At 47.8% G+C, this 16,581-nt stretch overlaps 1 protein-coding gene across 1 annotated transcript in view; it reads left to right on the top strand.

The window, feature by feature from the left end:
• Positions 1-1,448: 1,448 nt before the first annotated feature.
• The window catches only part of PIK3C2B (phosphatidylinositol-4-phosphate 3-kinase catalytic subunit type 2 beta), a 79,604-nt gene continuing 64,471 nt past the window's right edge, over positions 1,449-16,581 (top strand). The window contains exon 1 of the mRNA XM_039535593.1: positions 1,449-1,775. The gene's annotated coding sequence lies outside the window, so the exon portion shown is untranslated. The remainder of the gene's footprint in view (positions 1,776-16,581) is intronic.

Here is a 16,581-nt window from a genome sequence, read left to right as displayed (position 1 = left end):
CTCCCCCGCGGCGTGCCGCCGTGCTTGGGGCAGCAAAATTGCTAGAGCCGCCCCTGCTACTGAAATACAGAACAAACTGAGAGCTCTTAGTCATGTCACATAATGGAAGGCGTTCAGATACTACCGTGAGGTGGGCAATATAAGAACCTGTACAGAATGCAAGAGAAAGAACACTCCAGAGGGTTGCCAACTCTCACTATTTTGTTATGAGTCTCGCAATATTTGGTGTTTTTCTTAAAGCCCTAGTTTCTGGATTCATGTGAATATGTGAGAATCTCAGCTTTTATATATATAAAAAAATAAGTTTAATGGATATGACCCCAGTGCACCCTAAGGGCTCAGAAACAAGAAAACAAATAAAATTAATCCAAAACTTTAAAAAAAATGGAAACTAATCTCATAATTTTTGAGACCAGATTCATGGTTTTTGAACTCTGGGGTTGGCAATACAGATCCTACATTGACTTGATTTAGAGATTGGGACTTTAGCTCTTTGGAGCAAGCCCTGTCCTTTTGTTCCCTGTTTGTCCAGTGCCAAGTACAATGCAGTCCCGGTCCAAGATCTGGGGTTCCTAGGTGCTGCTGCAGTACAAGTAATAAATAATAATTAGTCAATAAATAAGGGAAAGACTAAATTGCAACCATCAAAGTGAATGCTCCCAATGAACTTCATAATTATTCTGCACTCTCCCTTTTCCAGCCACTTCTTCCGACCCTCCTACAGTTCTCATCTCATTCTGTTGTTCTTGATGTAACGTAGGCCCTGCAACCAGAGCCCCACAAGTAGAGCTCTGAACCTATGCAGAGTCCTATTGAAGCATCTGCCAACACAAACCCAATGGGCTTGCATAGGTAGGACTTGTGCACCCAGGCAAAATCCCATTCACTCCAATACATAGGTGTTAGGGGTATGTCTGTACAGCGCTCACTGCAGGGTCTTTGGGGCAGCAGTACCCCGTCTGTCTGTTCAGTGAAGTGTCTTCCCTGTGCATGGTGTACAGGTGGTCAAGAACACTAAGAGGGCAGATGTTTACAGGCATTTCCTAGAGGAGCAAAGGGGAAAGCTTGTTTTTAGGAAGCATGGGTGTAAAGTCTCTGGCGAGACAGATTTATTTTTCACCTCTTTAATTTAAATGCAGCTAACCCTGATATTGTGGCAGGTGCCTTCAGAGCAGGAAACAAAGTTGCAGAGCAGTTTGGGTAATCCCAGTGCTCTGCTCCCACAGTGGTGAATCTAAAACCCCATTACCATGGAGAAGGGGGTGGGAAAGAGAGGAAGGGAGGCACTGTGCTTAGGGAGCTGATTTGCCTTTGGTTGCTTCAGAGAGCAATAAGTGTGCTTGTGGCTGGCCCTTTCAAAGCAAGCTTTCAGTGGTGCAATGCCTGAGGTCTCCAGGAGATGGCACATCCCTTTTCTTCTCCTCTTCTCTATTGTCTTCCCCTGGCTGCATCGCTTTCTCTCTGTGTGTGTGTGCCTAGTTCGCTTTGCTCGGTGGGGATTTTGCAGTCTGATGGCTTCACCCCTTCCTGCCATCTACCATCCGAGGAGGGACGCTTTTCTGCATTTACTCCTGTGATTTTATCTGTCCCACAGATGCACAAGCGTTTATTTTGGACAAGATCACACTGAGGATTTTTGGAAGAACCATCCACAGGAGGAAGAGGAGTGTGTGTGTGTGTGTGAAAGACCCAGAGGGAGGAAGAGTAAGAGGGAGGCACACAAAAATACACTTGCAATATCTTCACAGCCCAGGAAATCGCAGTGCAAATATCAGGTAAGAAACTGACGCGCGGCTGCTTTCGGGAGTGGAACTGGGGCAGGCGGGGGGACGTGAAATTGACTAGGACCTGTTTGACATTGATTACGCAGAGCCTGAGATTAACCAGCGGGAGGAATTTCCCGTTTGTTTTTTTAAAATGGAAACATTGAAGATGCAACAATACAGGGAGGAGGAAAAGGTTCTTCCACGCCAGTCCCAGCCCTGGATATATGTAGCTGCAAAAGCCAGAAGTCGGTAGCAGGTTGCTGGAGGAGGGGGGTGTGTTGACGGATCCCAACTGCAGGGGAATGTTTGTGGGGGTGGAAGGCAAATCCCTGGTTTATTTTAACCTCCTTTCCTAGCTGCAGGGCGTTCTGAGATGATTAGTTCAAATAAGTGAAGTCAGTTTTTATTTCAATCTCCCTCTTCTCCCTTTGGAGGAGCGGGGTCTTTCTGTGGATTTAACATGTGAGTAAATAGCCAGGATCTCCTTGGAGACATTTGTTTTGCATTCCAGCCTTCTCTCAAGGCTCTTTTTGTTCCCAGCAGAAAGAAGAGAGACCGGGCCACAAAAAAATAAATACATTTCACAACAAAGCAGAGCAGATCCTGCACCTCTTACACAAACAGCAGCACCTTCCCCTCTGCTGTGACTTTTCCAGATGGCAGGATTGAGAAAAAATCCCCCCCCTTTGTTAAGATTTTTCTTTTTCCTATTTGCAAGGCATAAAACAAGCCTCCAAGGAGTGGGAAAGTGCATTATGGCCTTGAAAGAGTTTTAGGATTTGGGCTCTGTTCCTGTGTGTGATTAAAAAAAAAAAGGTGACGTGCAAACACTAGGGGAATTCGGCCCCCAGTAGGAAACTTGTACAGTTTGACTCCTTATGGGAGTCTCTCATTGGTTAACTACACTCTTTTCTGTGTTTATTTTCATTCCGGTCCCGTGTTGCACGACAAGAATGTTTGTATATTACATTTAAGGGAGACATAAGGAACTTATTTATGTATTTTATGTATAGACTGGCTTATCTGTAATGTATATGGATCCTACTGTAAGCCTGGTTAAAATGATGATCAGCATAGGGAAATCACTAATGAAAGAGGCACTCCTGCTTTTTTCCTTGTAAAAAAATCATACCTGACCTACTAAGAGAAAGTTCTGCTGCTAAATTGGATCGTATACAGGATTATTGTGATTCATTTCCTGTGCACAGTCCAAAAAATCAAGCCCAGCCTTTCCCCCACCCCCACCCCCGAACTGTAAACCCTAACAATAATAGCAAAATAAAACTGGATTTTGGGAAAGCTGGATAGTGCACTAAATAATCGACTCGAATGAAAACAAAATGTTGGAGCCTTGACCATTAAATGTACAGTAAGCCTGAAAAAGTTGCATTATTTTTATTAGCCAGACAATACAACAATCCGCATCAAATTATAAAGTTGCCAGTCAGCAAAGTCTTAGCGGTAGAGAGAGCCAGCTCTAGATTTTCTGTTCTATTCCATGATGTCAAACTCCCCCTGCTGCTCCAGATTTCTGCTGGGTTGGAGCAGGGTGTAGATATGTGTTTCTTCAAACCCACAAGGGGCATAGATCAGATTCCTTGAGCTGCTCGACAGGGCTCCTGTTCTTAGCATGCATGCATGTGTGTGTTAGATATAGCGTTTTAAAAAAGAAGGCACTTGGCATAGTATTGATCATGTCATGATAAACTGTGATGTTTTCCTGCTTTTGGAATGGAATATCCTAGGCCCTGCTCTTGCAAATTCTTACGCATATGCTTAATGGTAAGCACCAGGGCTTAATGGGACTATTCACATACAGAAAGGTAAGCATGTGCTGAACTGTTTGCAGGATCTATGCTACAGCAAGCTGACATCAGTGTGATCCGATAAATACAGCCTTGCTTTTTAATGTCAACCGCAGTGTAGCTATTCGAGAGAGAAAAAATGTGATTGGTAAACCAGGCTTTCTAGCCCCACCAGTATAACTGGGCAGATGAACATTCATTGGCCACCTTACTGTGAATGGATAATGTTAAACAAAAGGCAAAGCGGGATCAGGCAGCACATCAGCAGTGCTTCTGGGTCCTAAAAGTATCTTTTGGCCTTGTGCTTCTGTGGCCCACCAATACCTGTAAGGATCCATTTGTGTGTGTGTGTCATTGTAAAGTGTGCTCCCATCAGCTCCATACATGTACGGGGCCAGATACTCCCAGGGTGTTGTGCAGAGTTCCTGGGGTAGCTGGGGCGGGGGGGGGGGGGCGCTGTAACTGTAGCTAGCCATGCAGCCTCACCCTCCTTACGGGGAACATGGAATATGCTAATACAATGTGCCATATCAACAGCCTCCCCTGGTCGGATAGGCAGGGTTCGATGGGGCACTAGCTGTGAGCTAAGGATCTCCCTGGCAGAAGCCCTCAGAGGCTGGGGGTAGTAGGGTCCTGCCCTCCTTTGGGATGAAGCCCCCTGTAATTTACCTATGTCAGCATCAGTGCATCTGGCCCTGCGTGTGCACACCTAATACAGAGTCCCTCTAGGCCTGCTCTCCTCTCACTTACACCAGTCTTGATCAGCCTAACCAGTTTGAAACTGAGATGAAAATCCACACTATTATACGAGTGGGCCTGAAAGTGTTAGGAGATGGTCCCACTTACAGACTGTAAGGCTGATTTTCCTCTCATTTACCCTTGATGTCAATTGGGTGTAACTGCATCAAAGCCATGGAGTCACTGGTGTAAATGAAAGGAGAACGACCCCACTACTGGTTTCTAGCAGCTCCCTTTGGCCTGCACTGGGTGCAGCATTGCTGATGCGTAACAATGTGTGTCCAGCCCTTGACCAGGTTGCTTGGTCTGACGTAGGCCTGGGATGTCTGAAGGCAGGTGGGGATTGTGCAGGGTCCTTGCTCCCGCAGCCACCACCAAACCTAAGAGAATCATGAATGATTTAATTGTTGAGAATTCTCCAGCTGATTTCAGCTGCAGGAATGAATGTGCCAGGGAGAGGTTGACTAGCGCTGTACAAGCAGGAAATGTGCCTGAAGGCGGAGATCAGAGAACAGCTGAAGGGACTGTCTCTGTAACAGTGGTTTAAACTTGGCTTCTGCTGATTTTTCTCACACTCTTGCCGTGACTAGTTCGGTCTGGGTCGAGCTGTGCCACCCAGCTTCGTCATTCCCTTTCCCAGGCCCCGTGCTAACCTTTCCCCAGGGCTGCAGAGGGGCGATGGTATTTGCGGACACTTGGAGAGAGGCGGAGAGGGCAGAGAGGGAAGGAAGGAGTACTGGCCAACTTCTACAGCACTTTCAGTGCTGCCCAGCGATAGTTCCTCGGTGTGATGTCGCAGACTGCTCTGTGAGGTGACTCTATAACCCAGGCAGAGAGGATAAAACAATAGTTTCATTGGCAATGGGCTTGTGTTACTGGGGGTGCAGGTGAGATTTTGCAGCTACCTCTTTCTTCAAGGGATAAGGGATGCTCTAGGCGGGGAAAAAGAACTTCACCTGCACAAAGTCTGCAGCTGTAGATTCACCTTACAGGGGTGATCCAGGAGCATCCACCAGATAGTGACTTCCAATGCAAGCAGGATACATCGTCCTTGCTAGAAGTGTGTAGGAAAGGATCAGACATTCAAAGGCACGGAGGCACAGTGAGCTCCAGAGGGGAGCCAGGGAGATAGAGGTTATGTTTATAAAGTGGAGAGAATTCACTCCCATTTGTACTCGGAGAGAGGGATGAGCAGGCCTGAGAAGCATAAAGCACCAGCCTTCCCCTTGTAGGCTGCAGGTTCCATCCATCTTACAACACCGAGTCTGAGTATCCTCATTCCCAGCAGCAGACAGTAAACGCTGTCCCCCGGGCCTAGTACTGGCAGGGTCAATAGCTGCAAGTGCATCAGAGTCCAGGCATGAGTCAGTCCCATCTTGCTTAGAGCTGCCAGGATTTCAAACCCCTTGTAGGGGAGGGAACCGGCCTGCAAGGTGCACCCAGTTTGCAGCTGCTGCTTGTGTCAGGTGAGCTATTCTGGCTCGTCCTTGATGCCTGTTCTTAAATGGCATCTGTTACAGCCTGGTGCTGGATCAGCTATGTAAACATGCTTTTGGAGGGGGGTGTATCCCAGATAGCTAATGCAACTGCTTGGGAGCTGCTTACAGTTCAACGGCTAATAGCCTTTCTGTCATAAGCACCTCCTGAACATTCAAGGACTCGGCTCTATCAAAATCCAGAGGGGCTCTGAGAGGGATACCAGACTGCTGAGGGCGGAAATACCGTTGGGGTTTGTGTATCTGTGCAGATAGCCACACGCAGATCGGATGTATTGAGGGAAGTTAGGGGTAAGGGTGACTATTGATGTATCAGAACCCAGCAGCCAATGTGCTGAGCTCCTCTGACAATCTGTCCATACACGTCACAATCACAGCTGAGCTGCTGTGAAAACCCCGGCCTGATTTGGAGTGCAGATCACTTGAGAATCTGGCCCGGAGCTCTTTTAAGCCACTGCCCCCTGTATGTGCCCTTTGCCTGAGGCCCCGGTCGAGGGAAGGGTCCTTCCCCAGCTGTATAAATTGACACATACAGTGGAGCTACAAACCAAACTGAAACCCTTGCACAGGAAATGGAAGTGGGTGTGTTGCAGAAGGTTCCTGCGTATCGTGGCCCTTCAGACACCAAGTGGCATTGCAGCACCAGCGCACTTGAGGACAGAGATGAGAGATCACTGATGTATAGAAAACGCTGAAAGGAGGGGAATGCCCCGTTTCTGCTGATTTTAGCCAGGTTTGCCCTGTGCCGGATTGGGCGCCTTTGAGGACTTGTCCTGCCACGTTTGCACAATGTGCCGCCAGGCTCCTGAGGCTGATGCACCCCCATGTGAGTGGAGGCAACATAAGTTAAGGTGAAGCTCTAGACCTAGCAAGTCATTGCTCCTCTGTTGCACTAGCTCCCTTCCTTGCAAGAGTGCCGGGTCAAACTGGGGGGAAGGGAGGTGCAGAGGGCAAATGGGCTTAGTCTGATCCCCATCGCACTAATGAGGCACTTGGCGAATGGTCCCCTCCTAGGCCTCTCTCCTAGGCTGCAGTAACCTGATAGCTATGCAGCAGCATCTCCCTAATGCAAGATTAGGTTCCCCCTTGCTTCCCATCCTGCTCAGCGCATTGTACCTTGCACCTATCTATGCAGCATTCTGCACCTGTGCAGCACAGAACTGAGCCCTTACCGGGGCTGAGTGGGTGGGCAGAACATCGAACATTCTCAGGAAGCCCTTCCACCACCGAACAGGAGGTGAGATGGCCCTCTGTTTAGATGCCTAGGTTTGAAGGCCTAGTCTGATCATCTAGTCTGACTTCCTGCATAACCCGGGCCAGAGAACCTCCCGCAGTGACTCCTGCATCCAGCCCATACCTTGTGATTGAGCTAGAGCATGTTTTTTGAGAAAGGCATCTTGTCTTGACTGACAGCCTTCAAGCGATGGGGCCCTGAAGTTGTATCTTCTCTTAGTGACAGTGGTCGGTGGCATAAGCCCTCATCTGTGCTACAAATTGGAGAGACCTCATAGTTAAAACTTAGTAGGGTCTCTCCTGAGTAGACTGACCTAAACCATGTGCTGGAACCTCACCACAGCAGGAGGTGGGAGACTTGGGGCCCATCTAAAAAGTGGCCAAACGTGGGGCTGTATATAAACATAAACCCTGCTCCACCTGCCCAGTTACAATTCCCCCTCACTCTGCCTTCAGGCTTGTTTGGCTTTGATCACAGGGAGCTGCTCAGTTGCAAGGCCACTGGGTGATGCAGAGTCCAATCCAGATGTGCTGGAAGCCTCCCATCTCCATCTATCCATCGCTCAGGGGTTTCCCGACCTGGCCTCATCAGCCACCCACCTTCCCACAGCAGGATTTCCTCCCGAGGGTGGAAATGCGTAGAGAAATGATTGAAGAGCCTGTGTCATCTGCAGCTCCACATCCTGCCTGCCTGCCTGCTCCAGAGGGACTTGGACTGAACTGGACTCAGCACCGCTATTAATAGGAAACATAGTGCCTTAAAGAGGAAGAAACACGTAATCTTACAGGTTGGATGCAAACTGCTCTCCATTTCGAGGGCGCCTTCCTGTCAGTGTGCATATATAGTGCAATGCAGGAGAATATCTGGATGGCTTTAGCATAGCGCTGTTCCCAACGGAAAGGTCTGATCCTGCTCGATGTCAGCACCCACAGTGCCTCTTGGCTTCAGAGGGAGCTCTACACCTTGCCGGATAGCACACAAAGGCTTCTGGCTCATGGCAGGGGAAACTAAAGCCATGCGCCAAGATTTCCAAAGGACAGCTGGTGATTTTGGATGCTCCACCTGAGACCATTTAAAGGAGCCTGATTTTCAAGGTGCTGAGAACTTGCCCTCTGCAAATCAGGTCTGTTGAAAGGTGTCACAAATGGGGCCCTGAAAATCCCTGGTCACTTTTGAAAAGTAGGCCAGAGTGTGTAGGGCAGAGGGAAAAGGTGTCAGGGACATAGTTGGGTCTGGGGACGGCTGCTAAGGCTGGATTCATTCATGTGAGCCTCTGAAATGTCATCGTCATTCATCGATTCAGAACATTTCCTGTAGTCCGCGAAGAGATGTTGTCACACTGGCAATTAGCACCTAGATAGCTGCAGTGATCAGTGCTGTTTAAATAGCTCTGATAGAAACTGGCATGAGGCAGGTGGCCCTGTTGCAGATCCTGTTAGTTTCACGGTTGGGGAGGGATTGTGCTGGGCAGGGCCGTTAGAAATCTACAACCATGCACTGACCAGTGGACATAGTCAGAATAATTGGAGCCAGAGCACTGTGCCCCACACACCAGTTGGGGAAAAATGGTTTGTACAGCTGGTCACTGGGGTTTGTAAAATCTAAGTTCTGTTGTACATACCAACAGCCACCCAATGCGTTTTCAGTGTAACGGCGCTCGTCTCAGAAAAATAGCTCTGCGCAGCGAAGCCCGTTAGCAACAATCCTACTTAACCCCAGCTGCAGGCAGGCCCATCTCTGACCCAGTTTTGAACAGGGGCTTACCACTGAGATGTTCTGGGGTGTAGCTGGCCCCAGGAGGTGGTCAGGAGTGTACAATTTGCTGGGAGGAATGCTGCTCGGAATTTCTTTTTGCTGCCAAAAATCTGGACAGAAAGGAAAATTCTCTCCTCTCCACTGACATTTTTCTCTCCCATTTTTGGGTTTTCATTGAAAACTGTTTTGTATTCTTTGTTTAAAATGTTGGTTGCCAGAAGTTGAAATGTTTCTATATTTGGGTTTTTTTTTTTTTTTAAAAACTCCAAACTTGAAAAATGTCAGTGAAAACCCAAGAATGGACAATTTTTAGGGTGAAATTCTCCCTTTTGTTGCAAAAGCTGTTTTCTGTCCAGTATTCAGATGGAGAATTTTTGAGCAGCTCCACCCCCAAGCCCTCCAGACGCTGTTGTTATTCTCTGGGCATTGCCAATCAGTCCTTACCCTGGATGTTCCTTAGACTCCCTCTCTTTGCTCTCCCCATCCAGGGCCTGGCCCAAAGCCCATCAATGGGAATTTTTCTTTTGCCTTCCATGGGTTTTGGATCAAGCCCTCATTTCCTCCCTCCCTCCTGCCCCCCACCCGACTCCCTCTGTCTCTCTCCCTCCCACCCCACCCTCACAGGACGCCTCTTGTTGAGCCACTGGTGCAACTGTTCTCTGTGTTACCAATACATGTATCCCACTCTCGGTTGCTGCCGAAATGCAGGGAGTATGTAAGCAAAGGCCCCCTGGGCACTGAGTGCTTGCCCTGCTAAACCACACTCATGTTAAGCAGCGGGCCTGGATACAGCTCTTCCTCGAACGCTCCTGCTATTTATTTATTTATTTCCTTGCTTGAGGGGACTGTTCCAGCAGGAGGTCTGTGAGCTGCTCCGGCTGTAGCAGGCTGCTCTGTGCAAGTCAGATCCCCCCTCTCAAGGTGCTATCCCTGTCCTGTGGCTTTTCCCACTGGGCTTCATCTTTGATCCACGCTTAAGGCATCAGGCTAGGACTCAGGAAATCTGTGGTCAGTTCCTGGCTCTGCCTGTGTGACTTTGGCCAGTTAGTCTTTCTATGCTTCAGTTCCCCATTTGCAGAATTGGAAGAATTATCCTTCTTTTCTACCTTCTTTTCTAGTTTGATTTTAAGCTGTGGGACAGGGACTGCTTCTTACTATGTGTTTGTGCAGCACCTAGCACTAGTGTCTGTCCCACGTGAACCTAAGGTTATCTCGCATTCCTGATCCCCAGAAATGCTGAATCAGGTCAGGAGCAGGAGGGCATGGGAAATACTGCCTATGCTAAAGGAGCGAATCCCAGCAGGTTTAGCTGTGTCCTTCACTTTGGGTACAGATGGCCATGAATCCAAACCACCCTCCACCTTGGAGGGAGTTTGGAGCTGCTCTTTGGCTTAGAGCCCGACCACTAAATCTGGGTCTCCATCCCATGTCAGGGTTCTCTGGCTGGTGGAGCTTGCTCTGCTCCTACGCCATTCTCCAGTTATTCATGTTACAGGAGACCCTAGAGACTGGAGCCCCATTGTGCAAGGTGCTGTACATGCACACAGTAAGAGGCAGTCCCTGCTCTGAACAGCTTACAATCTAAATAGATGAGCCAGACCAAGGAAGCATTCCCACCGCACACACATGACGGCACAGGTTAGGTACCGAGAGGTGAAGTGACTTGCCCAAGGTTACACAGTGAGCAAGTGGCAAAGCTGGGACTAGAACGTAGCTCTCCTGTCTCCCAGCCTGGTGTTCTATCCACTGGGCCATACTGCCTGTGAGAGGCGTGGCCTGGGAACGACCCATATAGATGAAGTAGTCAAGGCAGAACACAGCCAGCTCCAAGCTGCTGGTTGGGAACGAGGCTGCGTGGATGCAGTTCAGGTGGGTGTTGTAGGATGGATGGAAGCTGGAGCCTGACAGAAAAGGCACGGGTCTTCACCTTTTTCAGGCTTGCTCCTCCCTCTGTCTGATTATAAACAGGTGTGAATTGTCCCCCCTTTATAGGCATGGCCTGCATCTCCCTGGCTCCAGGGCCTGCTCTGCCTCCTTGACCTTGGCTGTCTGACGCCTTCTCAGATGCTTCAAACGTTTCTATCTGCCTCTGAAAAGCAGCTGGGGGGAGGGGAAAGCCCACGTTGCACAGCTCTCTGCAAGCATCCAGGGGCCCTCTCCAGGCAGATGTGCCTGCATTGACTCTCCCTTCCTAGCTAAGCCGACATTAGGATCATCTCCCAGTGCCTGCACCAGAGCCTGTCCCTGCATCCGCTGTGTGTGCTGCATCTGCTCCAGGGCTGAGCCAGGGGGGTGGGGACTCGCTAGAGGGTTCACTCTGCTGTGAATTCCCACAGACTTTTGCACAATTTTCTGCTTGACTTCCCTTGTCCCTCCCCAGAGTGGAGCAGGTGGTGCTCAGCTGCTGGGAGCGGAGCGTGCACACAGCAGGCTGTTCGCGTTTGGGCTGGTTTAACCCTTAATGTGGGCAGATGCATGGCTCTATACCAGATGCATGGCTCACACCCATCCTTATCCCCCACCCCCTCTGTTGCTCATCTCTCTGGACAGGGTTAAACTCATCCTCCCCGGTTCTGTACTGTCTGACCAGGAGCTGGGTTGCTTGGTAAACCGGATAATGGCACTCGGGTTGTGACCCCACCTCTGCCCTTCTGGCTTTGCTGCCATTCCAGGGATGCAGCTATGTGTGCCCCCCCCTCCCCCTCCCGCAGCATCGCTGTAATCCCTGCTGGAAGGCAGATATGCCATGGCATACAATGGGATCACTAATGCAGCAGGTGCAGCTAGCAGGCTGTAAATAAAGGCCTGAAAGAGAACAAAAGTGTCTCTCCAGTCCTTTTAAAATTCTACCTGCCATTGACCTGGCCCCATGCGCTTGGATACTATAGGTAGGAGGGAATAGAAAGTCCTAATATAGAGAGAGTGAACGCAGTATCTTTGGTGGCATAACAGCTCCTAACGCTTTGTTACGATCCAACCACATTCTGACCACAGACAGCAACTATGAGGGGAAAAAGTGGCTCCTGGTTGGGCTGATTGCTAGCGAAAAGGGGCATGAGAGGGAAATCAAAGCGAATGTTGAACAGGCTGTAGGTCCAAAGAAAAGGGGTGATTCTGGACTTTGGTGATGGGGATTTAGAGCCATTTACTGGTAGGTCGCTGGGGTGAATCAAGGCTCATATGGGTGGCAAGCAAAATTACTTCCATCGGTAACTGGGGAGTGAACCATCTGGAATGAGCTTGGCAGGTGTTGGTCCAATTCCCAACTTCACAACCCTCCCTGCCCCATCCCCGAATTTCTAATAAGTACATTATGGAAACAAAGCCACTGCCATGATTGCTGGCCGCGGAGAGGGCACATCCCTCTTGGTCAGTTTCCCCCACAGTGCAAGGCGCAGGCGTATTGGCAGAGGGTGGTGTGGGGGTAGTTTGCCTTGCAGCCATCTGTGCTGTATCTGAGGATAGCTAAGCAGTGATTCTCAACCAGGGGTAAGTGTACCCCTGGGGTACGCAGAGGTCTTCTGGGGGTACATCAACTTATCTAGATATTTGCCTAGTTTTACAACAGGCTACATAAAAAGCACTAGCGAAGTCAGTACAAATGAACATTTCATACAGACAATGACTTGTTTATACTGCCCTGTATACTAAACACTGCAATCTAAGTACAATATTTATATCCCAGTTGATTTATTTTGCAATTATATGGTAAAAATGAGCAAGTCAGCAATTTTTCAGTACTAGTGGCTGTGACACTTCTGTATTTTTATGTCTGATTTTGTAAGCACAAGTAGTTTTTATGTGAGGTGAAACTTGGAGGCACGCAAGACAAATCAGACTCCAGAAAGGGGTACAGAGGTCTGGAAAGGTTGAGAGCCACTGATCTAGAGGATGTTGGTACCCAGAGCTGCAGATCTGGGATCTTTAATCAGCATGAAATTCTTTCTCTGTAAATCTCCTTGCAGGCTTGCATCCGAAGAAGTGGGTATTCACCCACGAAAGCTCATGCTGCAAAACGTCTGTTAGTCTATAAGGTGCCACAGGATTCTTTGTTGTTTTTACAGGAGAGGACCGACTTTTTTGAGACACCCAAGATGTACAAAGGAAATGCTCCTGTTCGAGTGTGTGTGTGTGTGAGAGAGAGAGAGAGAGTGAGAGAGAGAGGAGTGGGGTGTGTGGTGGTGAACTTTCCCCTCTGTGTGTCTGAAAGGCCTGCTGCTCCAAGTCATAGGGCTGCCCCCTTGTGCATCACACCAGCTGTGCAAAGCAATCAGTTCAGCCATGTGTAGCAAAGAGAAAAGGGGGCTGGGCCTCTGTCCCCCCTCCCCCCCCTTAGATTTTCAGCATAGTTCTGTCTGCCTCACTGCCTCCCCACCAAGCCCCTCTGCCTATGACCTTGGTCAACCCTTGAGGGTATCTGTCTGTTAATTTACAGTATCGTGTGTTAGGAGGAATCCATCTGCATGCAAGGGGATGGGGGTGGTGTCTGGATGGTCCTCTGTGACGCGGAGCTGTGTGGCTAAACACAGTTGTAGATCTGGGTGAACTATGAGCAGTGAACAGTTCATTAGACAATTCACCAGCCCCTTGCTCCATTCGCTAATTATCTACAAACAGACTTAGGGCCAGATTTTCAAAAGGGCTCAAAGCCCCAGCAGCTCCTGCTGAGAACAATGGAGAATCTGCCCACCCCCTGACCCATGCACAGCGGGAACAATGCAGGCTGCTGGGGACTGAGCTCTTTGGAAAATCTAAGCACTTGATTTTGAGGCCACGAATGGTTCATGCCGATGGGTTTCAATCTCTGAATCGCTGTTCGTTGCCTAAATCACACGGTATGGTCTCCGCTCCCTGGATTAGACATTTCTACCAATAATAGCAACCTCCCCAGTTGCACTGGATAGGATAAAAATATATATACCCTCATGCTTCAGGGCTAAACTGACCACTAACTGAGGGGGGTCAGGAAGAAACTTCCCATCTGGGTAGTCTATTCCCTAATGCTCCATGAAGAGGTTTCATGAACAGCTGATGCTGGGCACTGCCAGAGGCAGATACTGGACTGCATGAACCATGGACCTGATCCAGCATGGCAACGTTATGGGCCGGATCCAAAGCTTGTTGATGTTAATGGAAAGACTTCATTGGAACATTTAATCGGGTCCTATTTATGTAGCAGTCCTGTTGGGGGAAGTTCACTTGTAATAGAAAGGCCAGTAAATAATAAACCCATCCCTGCCCTGTGCATTCCCTGGCAGGCCTGTAATGGGCCAGATGGGAGGGTTGAGTTTGTATTCTCTCATTTTTAGGGGATCCCTTGGGCTGGAAAGGAAAAGTCCCCATTAACTGCACTTTGGCAGCGGCATCCACTTTCCCTTCAGTGCCATTGGTTTTTGCCTCTCAGCCTGTTGTTGTGTTCAGCAGAGGCTGGTGCTGGAAATGAAATTTCCCTTCCCTTGGGCAAAAAACCTTAAAACACTTAGGACTCGATCCTTCTCTATTAAAATCAGTGAGAGGGCGGGTTGTTTTTCCCCATTGACTCAAATGAGATGAGGATCAAGCCCTCATTTTTCTAGCCTGGCAGCAGGTGCGTTTCATCCGAAGGGTACCAGGTACAGTTATCAGCCCAGCCCTTAGCGTGTTGCAGTTATTGTATATGAAATAATAATACTTACGGCTTACCAAGCATTTTTCATCCATAGCGCTCAAAGCATGTTAGTATCAATATCCCCATTGTATAACTGGAGAAATTAGCTGTAAGCTCTTCCGGGCACTGACTGGTCCTAGCGTGATGGTGCCCCAGTGCTGAGTGGGGTGTTTGTTATGTGTTATTTACTATTGCACTCAATCAGGGAATTGTAAGTGACACCAATTCATTCCAGTTTAACAACCCTCTCATAAATATACATGTTCAGTAGCTTTGAAACCTCAGTAAACATGTTTTTCTTCATGATCAGCTGGTACTTAGTAAACAACTGCCTTTTATAACATAAATAAGAGCATTACACCTGCTCTTTATACAGATTTTGTACTGGTAGAACTATTAGCGAGGATGATTTTTATTTAGTTAGTTAGTTTTTTAACTGGAATAGTTATCGGTACAACCCGTAGGAAGGATGCAGCTATACTATTATAAAGATGCCTCATACCAGCATAGCTCATTCTCCTTCCTGTACAAGAATAAGTTATACTGGTATATGCATTTTTATGCCAGTAAAATTGCGTCCACACTCAGGGAGTTGTATTGCTTTAACTATACCATTGTAGTTAAAGCTGTACAACTTTTGCGTGCCGACAAGCTTAGTTTAAAGCTCCAATGATAATTCCCACCCCCCACGCCCCGCCGGTGGCCCAGAGCAATTGCGTTCGAATTGCAATAAGAATATTAAACATGAAGGGCCAAATTCATCCTAGCTACAAATGAACAGAACTCCACTGATGTCCCTGGAGTTGCACCAGTTCACACCAGGAATGGATTTGATCCAAAATGTTTAAAACCCAAATCGACATAATCACGTTTTACAATTTTTCAGAAGGGTTTTATTGTTATTGTTGTTCAATTAAAATCCCATATGTTTGTTTTCAGACTAAATGCTGCTGTTGATTATTTTCATCCATGGAAGGTTGTGGGTGGATACGGCTGCTCTGGTATTTGAAAAAAAAATTTGGTGAAAATCACCAATATCCAGGCCTTGAAAGATGGGATTTTGAAACCCCACACTAAAATCTCCCATTCCTCTCCCTTTTCCTGAGCCTGTCTGTTTAACCATGTATCTTTCCAGGGGTTAAATTTACCTGTGGGTCTCTTTAAAAATGCCATTGGCCACTCTGACATGGTTACACAGGGAAGTGCTAGCAGGAATTGTGCAATTATGCTAATTGTGTATATACACACCAGACAAAAATGGGACTTAAACCCCAAATTTTGTCAAAATAAAACCACAGTTGTGAAATGAAAAAGTTTCTCCAGTTCCTGGACACAAAGAATGTATTTGCCACTACCTGCCTAGCCCTGGTTGGTGTTTTAAATAGCAAGGACTTGCATTATTGCCAACTCGTGATGGTCCAAAATCATGAGATTGGCTTAAAAATCATGAGGTGGTGTGTTGTTTTGTTTTAAATTATACATTTTAAGCTCTTATTGTTGGCCTTCTGGGCTTTGAGCCTTTAGGGTTCATGTTTTCAAGATCTTCCTTACACCCAGGAGGGCTAGGAGCTACCTTTTCCCCTAAATGATAGCTGAGATTCTCACCTAAATCACATGACTCCGGGCACTGGGGATTTAAGAGAAACACCAACTATTGCAGGAGTCATGAGAAAATTGTGAGAGTTGGCAACACTAAATTTGGAGACCTTAGACTGGGGTCCTAAAATGCTGAATTTCCAAAGCACTTGGGCGTGCACTTAACTTTAAGCATGCGAGTAATTCTACTGAAGCCCAATCTGACTCCTCATTGCTATGCTTTGTGGGCTCAGGGCCTTGCTCCCATTAACAGGTTTGGGTTTTTTCCCACACCATCTTAATGAATATTTGCAACATGCTTTGATTATGTAAAGAGCTGGATAGTAGCATGGGCTATTTTGTCTTTACTTCCCAAAAGTTGTTGGTCAGTGAAAGTTTAGGAATAGACTCCCATGGGGCATCTCAATAACACTGTGCGTGTGCTGCTTCTATGAGATTTAAAAGTACGTTGTTGGGCTTGGTCTCTTTTTGCTCTGAGCTGCTGGGATGCCAAACAGGAAATGGGGTTAAACTTTAACCTCAGGGCTTGCAACTGATTTCAGTG

This window comes from Mauremys reevesii, linkage group 4 (genome assembly GCF_016161935.1).
Source record: "Mauremys reevesii isolate NIE-2019 linkage group 4, ASM1616193v1, whole genome shotgun sequence".
In the NCBI taxonomy this organism is placed as follows: Eukaryota; Metazoa; Chordata; order Testudines; family Geoemydidae; genus Mauremys; species Mauremys reevesii.
Note: the sequence above shows the minus strand (reverse complement) of the source record. Positions and strands in the feature narration are given on the sequence as shown.